At 32.9% G+C, this 6,000-nt stretch overlaps 1 pseudogene; it reads right to left on the reverse strand.

The window, feature by feature from the left end:
• Positions 1-674: 674 nt before the first annotated feature.
• LOC102441383 lies at positions 675-5,431 on the reverse strand (annotated as a pseudogene).
• Positions 5,432-6,000: the final 569 nt, after the last annotated feature.

Genomic DNA, 6,000 nt, shown 5'->3' on the forward strand with positions numbered 1-6,000 from the left:
GGTATTTGTCTTCCTCTGTCTGACTTATTTCACTTAGCACAATGACCTCCAGGTCCATCTGTCAGTGGTGGTCAAGGGGTCTCTGGCTGCAGATAACCTCTGGCCAGAGACTGATCTCTGAGCCCCCAGTTCTTGTTTGCTTGTAGGAATAAATTCAAACAAGAGACAACAAATAGAAGCAAAAGCAAGAAAGGATTTATTTGTAGGAAAGAAATACACTCAGGCCCTGAGCAGGCAGCTCAGCTGGCTGAGATGGAACTGAGTGCCCACATATTTGGGAGTTTTGAGGATTTATACCCCTAGGCTAGAATGCCCCTAGGAAAGGAGAAAGTCAGCCCCTCCCTCATGTCTCAAAAAAATGTATCTTTAACCTATAAGGCTCCTTCACCAGGTGTTATGCCACCAGTGAGACCACATTTTGGAGGGCTCTGAATCTTTCCTGCTCACATAGAGGCCTGCCACCTCCATTGTCTATTTTCATTTTGTCACGTCTCACATTTACTTCCTCCAAGCCCAGCTGCCTCTCCCAGCCTCTCCCAGCTCATAGCTTTCTATCTGCCTACTCTAACACTTCCATGTTGTCACAAATGGTAATACTTCATACTTTTTTATGAGTAATATTCCATTGTGTGTCTATAACACATTTTCTTTCTCCATTCATCTATTTTTTTTTCACAGAGGTCAGCTTTTATTGACTGTGTTACAAAAGAGCTAGTTTAGTCAAAAAGACCAAAGCCCATGTCATCATCAGACTCCTCAGATTCTTCTTTCTTTGCTTACACTTTCTTCTCCTCAGCTGGGGCAGAAGCGGTGGAGGGGGCAGGACCTCCTGCTGGTGCAGCACTAGCTGCAGGGGCAGGTCCACCAGCCCCTACATTGCAGATGAGACTCCCAATCTTGACATTGGCCAGAGCCTTTGCAAACAAGCCTGGCCAGAAAGGTTCAACATTTACACCAGCTGCTTTCATGAGGGTATTGATCTGATCCTCCGTCACCGTCACTTCATGTGCAGGATAAGGGCTGAGTAGATGCAGGCGAGCTCCAAGACAGGCCATGGTGAGGGTGAGTGCTGGGCGAGCACTGCCAGGAGTGGTGAAGTGAGGGTCTCACCCCAACTCGGCCTTAGCTTCTTCGGAAGAACCGAGCACCTTACCGGCAGCTGGGGAAAGGGGTCACTCATCTATTGATGGGCACTTAATTTGCTTCTATATCTTGCCTATTGTAAATAATGCTGCAATTAATATGGGGGTGTCTATATCTTTTCAAATTAGTGTTTTCTTTTTTTTTTTTTAAGATATACAACCAGAAGTAGAATTGCTGGATTGTATAGTAATTCTATTTTAAATTTTTGGAGGAATCTCCATACTGTTTTTCTTAGTGGCCGTACCACTTTACAATCCCACCAAGAGTTCCCAAGGGATCACTTGTCTCCACATCCTCACCAACACTTGTTATCTGTTGACTTTTTTTATAATAGCCATTCTATCAGGTGTGAGGTGAAATCTCATTGTGGTTTTGATGTGTGTTTTTTATGATTAGTAATATTGAGTATCTTTTCTTATAAATTTGTCTACTTTTAGTTATTCTGTTAATTATATATACACCTCTAATTGTATTTATACTGCATTTAAAAATGTTTTATTCACTGCTTTCATGTCAATTATCAATTGACTAAATTTTTAGATAAATGAGGACTTATCTTACAACCTACAGTTTCTCTCCATATTCAAAATGCTGTTGTGCCCCACTGTCCTTAGATCATTGACAAATTATCACTGACATGTCAAACAGCATATATTAGAACTTCCATTTTTTTATTCAACCAATCATGGTCTGCCTCTCTTCTTCCTTTCCCCTCCCCTCCCCTCCCCTCCCCTCCCCTTCCCTTCCCTTCCCTCTCTCTGGATTATTCTTCTTCTATTCATTTATCTTAAGTATAATTTATATAGAAAATTGCATTTATAGTGTTTAGTTCTGTGAGATTTCACAAATGCATACAGCCAAATGACAACCACCACAATCAGAATGTAAATCTTTATAGTTTGTGTATTTATGTACCTTATGTACAAGACATATTATACCATTCACATACAGGGTGAGAACTTTGTAACAGTATATGTCCAAAATACTTCCAATATATATAAGTATTCAGTATCATTTACTTTACCTTTACCATTTCTAAGGCTCATAATTTCTTTGTGAAAATTCAATTTTTTTTTTCTACCTGAAGAAATTCTTTCACATTATTGTAGTACAGATGTGCTGGCAATACATCTCCTCAGCTGTTTTTATTTTTGTTATGTTTTCTTTTTGTCTAAATGTTTTATTTTGCTTTTAATTTTCAAAGCTGTCTTGGTGGGTAAAGATATATATATATATATATATATATATATATATATATATATATATATATATATATATATACCATAGAGTTTGAGATGGTCCCACAGCTTTTTTTTCTTACTATTTACTCTTTTCCTTACATTTTGTATAATTTCCAGTGACCTAAATTCATGTTCACTAATTGTTTACTCATCTGTCTTATATCTAGTGATGAGTTTGATAATTCTTTTATATTATTTGTACTCATCTCTTTCTTTTAATTCTAACACTGTGTTGAAATGTCTACCTTTTCACTTAAGTAGTCCACCTTTCCCACTCTATGTTTTAGTAAATTAATCACAATTATTTCAATGTCCATGTCCAAGGAAGGGTTCTAAAATCTAAATAATCTCTAATTTTTGTTCCATTGACTGCTTTGTCTCTTAACAATTAATTGAGTTTTCTTACATTTTTAGTGTCTCATAAATTTTGATTGTATATCATGCATCTCAGGTAGAACAGGAATAAGTTAGGAAAGAAATATTTATACTTATAAATGGACATTGTCATCTAAGTCAATTAGTGAGGAAATTGAGTTAATCTTGAGGAGCAAGTTAAATTTGAATTTTAGTTGCTGTTATTTTTGCTACGGTTGTGTTCAGTGTACTGCAGATTTCAAATTCATCTGATGCTGCCATGTACTATTGATGAGTTTGCCAGAGAGTTTTTCTCAATGTTTGAGTCGTATTCCAAGCTTTCTGTTATTTCATTGGAATTTTCTGACTATACCATAGAATAGTACACAAGGACTGTATAAAAAGAAAAATTATAGTTCAAACCAACACATAAAAATAGGTGAAAATATTCTTAAGACAATATTACCAAAGTGAATATAATTTTTAAAAATATGCTACATAATGATAAATTGATTTTAACCTGTGCATACAAGTTTGGTTTACTACTAGCAAATCTACTATGGAATAACACTGTATTAAAAGATTAAGTTGAAATACCATTTAATCTTTTCATTAGAGGAAGAAAGTACATTCAATAAAACACATTGTTGATTAATCATAAAAGCTCTTAATAAACCAAGGGTAACAGAAAACTTCTCTACACTGAATAATGAATACCTACTTCAAATATAGTGTCATTATCATATTTAATATTAGAATGTCAGAAGCATTCTTTTTAAAATCAAGAGTACTAGAATATACCAAATCCATCCCATGTAATTCTCTATTGAAAAATGATTCTAGATAATGCAGGAAGACAGTAAAATGTAGTTAAAACCTAAGGGCTTGAAAGAAAGAATTAGAAATGTCATATTCCATTGATGACTATGAATTGTCACAATATACAAAATAATCTAGTGTTGGGACAATTAATTTTCTATTGCATTCTTTTCTTCTGCCACATGCAAAAATAATTTCAAAAAGAAAACTAAAAGCATAGATATGAAAAGCAAAGATTTAAAACATCAAGAAATAATAAGATAAAATATATTTATCATTTGGAGTAGGGTAAACTATTTTAAGCAAGATTTGAAAGATATGCTTGGTAAATATATAAATAAATAAAATTGCATTAAATAACATACTTTAAAATTTTTGAGGCAAATGTGTTCAGTGCATTTGTCCAAAAATAATATTTAATAGATAAGGCCTGAAAGTCAATTTTAAAAAATAAAATAATGAAATAGCAGGTATTGTTTTGGAGAAGAAACATAAACAGGCATAAAAAATAATGTGGTCTATTTCATAAATAATAGATAGAAAAAATGCAAGTTAAAACCACAATGAGATGTCATTTTAAGTTAAGCCATCAGTTATGTTATGGAATACTTATCAATTTGAATTTGATATTTCCTAGTGTTAGATTTCAGGCTACTCTTTATGGAAAAACAAAATAAAACAAAAATCAAAAGTGAATATGTGTTCTTTGCATCTTGACAAATGGTGCATGGTTTTTAATTGTTCTTTTTTTATATATTTACTTTGATGACTTGATTAAGGTAGTGTCTGACAGGTCTTACTCTGTAGAGTAAGTAATTTCTCCCATTGTATTCATAACTAATTTGCCAGTGGGTATTTGAGACAATGTAAGTGTCATATAGCTCAATAAAATTTTATCCATTGATTTTACCATGCATTGAAGCATTTTTTATGAAATAATTATTACAAAGATTACTTTTAAATCAACTTTTAAACTTCATCATTCTTTTTATATGTATTTTAAGATTATATTAAAGAATCTTTCTTTTACTATCTTTATTTGTGTATTCATTTATATCAATGATGACTCATGAATTGTTTTATTCTGGGGAGTTATATGTAATCTTTAATTGTATTTATTTTAATTTAACGACAACTCTGTCTCATTTATTGGTTGAATGTTTCACATCTTTTTCAACATATTCTTATTCTATGGTACAATAAGATTTTCTAGGCTCATCTTGTACTTGTCCAAACCTGGGATCACCATCCATTATTAATTATGAGAGCTAAAAAGTTTTAGTAGCAATTATTTCGGTGTATTTTGTTGAAGGTAAATTGTTCTATGTACACATGTTCCCTACCAATATTTGCTTCATCTTGCAGTGTTATGTTTATTTGCCTTCTTGTTAGTGTCCTTTGGGAGAAGGTTTTCAATTTACTAAAATGTTTTGATTAATTTCTTTTTATAATGGATAGGGTTAGATTAGGAGTCCTCAAACTGCAGTCAGTGAGTCAAACTAGACTTGTTTTGGTTAACAAAGCTATTGGAACAAAGTCATGTCCATAATTTATGTATTATCTCTGGCTAATTTCACACTACAACAGCAGACATAAGTAGATGTGACATAAATTGTATTTCCCACAAAGCTGAAGATACTTATTATCTAGTCATTTACAAAAGACATTAGCTAACTTTTGGTATAGACATAAACCACTAGATTTTAGAGTTGGCAGTTTGGGGTAGTTTATGAGATTCTTAGTTCCAGAGTGCCCTCTTCTGTTAGTGTAAGTGATGCAGCTTCCTTGATGAACGGCATTTCCAATTTTGAAAGCTGCTATTACAATAGTCCCACCTTATCAGTGGTTTTACTTTCTGTGGTTTCGGTGACCATGGTCAACTGCAGTATTTCATAAGTTTTATATCCCAAACCATTCTGAGTAGCATAATTAAATCTCACACCATCTTGCTCTGTCCCACCCAAGACATGAATTATTCTTTTGTCTAGCATACCCACACTGTATGTACAGTACAACAAGGAACTTGGAAAGAGAGAGATTCACAAACTTATATTACAATATATTGTTATAATGGTTCTGTTTTATTATTGTTGTTATTAATCTCTTACTGTGCCTAATTTATAAAGTAAACTTTACCATAGGTATGTATGTATTGAAAATAGCATATTATATATAAGGTTTGTTTCTTTACCTGATTTCAGGCGTCCATTGTGGGTCTTGGATTGTACTCCCTACAAATAAGGGAGAACCACTATAATTGTGTGTTTTTTAGTTATAGTTTTGTGGTTATTTTTATAGTAGTTCTCTATATAAATAAAATAGGCATACCTTTGTTGTTGATATAGCAATAAAATATTGTTTATTAACTCCCTTCCAAATAAAGAGATTAATATACTCAGTTATTTTTCCATTTCTCCATACCTGGTAAATATGTATATTTTTA

This window comes from Myotis lucifugus, unplaced genomic scaffold (genome assembly GCF_000147115.1).
Source record: "Myotis lucifugus unplaced genomic scaffold, Myoluc2.0 scaffold_24, whole genome shotgun sequence".
Lineage (NCBI taxonomy): Eukaryota > Metazoa > Chordata > Mammalia > Chiroptera > Vespertilionidae > Myotis > Myotis lucifugus.